We start from the raw sequence: 2031 nt of genomic DNA, 5'->3' as shown, positions 1-2031 counted from the left end.
ACCCTGGTGGCTAACCCTAACCCTAACCCTAACCCTAACCCTAACCCTAACCCTAACCCTAACCCTAACACCCGGGGTTTTCCCTTTCCGCCGCCGCCACCGTTTCCGTTACGCATTTCACGTGACGCTGACCCCTATATCCAACGCGATATTCAATGGGCGTGCCCCAACCGGTATATACGATCCTCTCTATCATAATCTGTTTAACCATAACCCTAACCCTGGGGTTTTAACCCTGGGGTTTCCACTTCCGTGACCTATTTCCCGTGACGCTGACCCCTATATCCAACACGATATTCAACGGGCGTGCCCCAACCGGTATATACGATCCTCTCTATCATAATCTGTTTAACCATAACCCTAACCCTGGGGTTTTAACCCTGGGGTTTCCACTTCCGTGACCTATTTCCCGTGACGCTGACCCCTATATCCAACACGATATTCAACGGGCGTGCCCCAACCGGTATATACGATCCTCTCTATCATAATCTGTTTAACCATAACCCTAACCCTGGGGTTTTAACCCTGGGGTTTCCACTTCCGTGACCTATTTCCCGTGACGCTGACCCCTATATCCAACACGATATTCAACGGGCGTGCCCCAACCGGTATATACGATCCTCTCTATCATAATCTGTTTAACCATAACCCTAACCCTGGGGTTTTAACCCTGGGGTTTCCACTTCCGTGACCTATTTCCCGTGACGCTGACCCCTATATCCAACACGATATTCAACGGGCGTGCCCCAACCGGTATATACGATCCTCTCTATCATAATCTGTTTAACCATAACCCTAACCCTGGGGTTTTAACCCTGGGGTTTCCACTTCCGTGACCTATTTCCCGTGACGCTGACCCCTATATCCAACACGATATTCAACGGGCGTGCCCCAACCGGTATATACGATCCTCTCCATCATATTCTGTTTAACTGTAACCCTAACCCCTGGGGTTGTAACCCTGGGGTTTCCGTTTCTGCTTCCGTTTCCGCTTCCGTTTCCGTGACGTATTTCCCGGACGCAAACCCCTAATCCAACGCGATATTCAACGGGCGTGCCCCAACCGGTATATACGATCCTCTCCATCATATTCTGTTTAACCATAACCCTAACCCTGAAAACCTGGGGTTTCCGCCTCCGCCACCGTTTCCGTGACCTATTTCCCGTGACGCTGACCCCTATATCCAACGCGATATTCAACGTTTGTGCCCCAACCGGTATATACGATCCTCTCCGTTTCCGGTTCCGCCTTCGCCTCCGCTTCCGTGACGTATTTCCCGTGACGCTGACAACTATATCCAACGCGATATTCGACGGGCGTGCCCCAACCGGTATGTACGATCCTCTCCGTCATATTTTGTTAACCCTAACCCTAACCCTGAAAACCTGGGGTTTCCGCCTCCGCCACCGTTTCCGTGACCTATTTCCCGTGACGCTGACCCCTATATCCAACGCGATATTCAACGTTTGTGCCCCAACCGGTATATACGATCCTCTCCGTTTCCGGTTCCGCCTTCGCCTCCGCTTCCGTGACGTATTTCCCGTGACGCTGACAACTATATCCAACGCGATATTCGACGGGCGTGCCCCAACCGGTATGTACGATCCTCTCCGTCATATTTTGTTAACCCTAACCCTAACCCGCTTCCGTGACGTATTTCCCGTGACGCTGACAACTATATCCAACGCGATATTCAACGTTTGTGCCCCAACCGGTATATACGATCCTCTCCGTTTCCGGTTCCGCCTTTCGCCTCCGCTTCCGTGACGTATTTCCCGGACGCAAACCCCTAATCCCAACGCGATATTCAACGGGCGTGCCCCCACCGGGTATATACGATCCTCTCCATCATATTCTGTTAAACCATAAACCCTCATCCTGGCCCCCCAGCCCTCTACTCTCACTCTTTGTAACCCCTAACCCTGACTATTATTGTATGGATAATGCTCCTTTAAAACTCCAATATTTTTCGACCTGATCTAACTATATTATATCTCCTTTACCCCTCTTCCTTTTTGCTCCTTTCCTCC

The sequence above is a fragment of the Histoplasma capsulatum genome, genomic scaffold (assembly GCF_000149585.1).
Source record: "Histoplasma capsulatum NAm1 scaffold_3 genomic scaffold, whole genome shotgun sequence".
Classification (NCBI taxonomy): Eukaryota; Fungi; Ascomycota; class Eurotiomycetes; order Onygenales; family Ajellomycetaceae; genus Histoplasma; species Histoplasma mississippiense.
Note: the sequence above shows the minus strand (reverse complement) of the source record.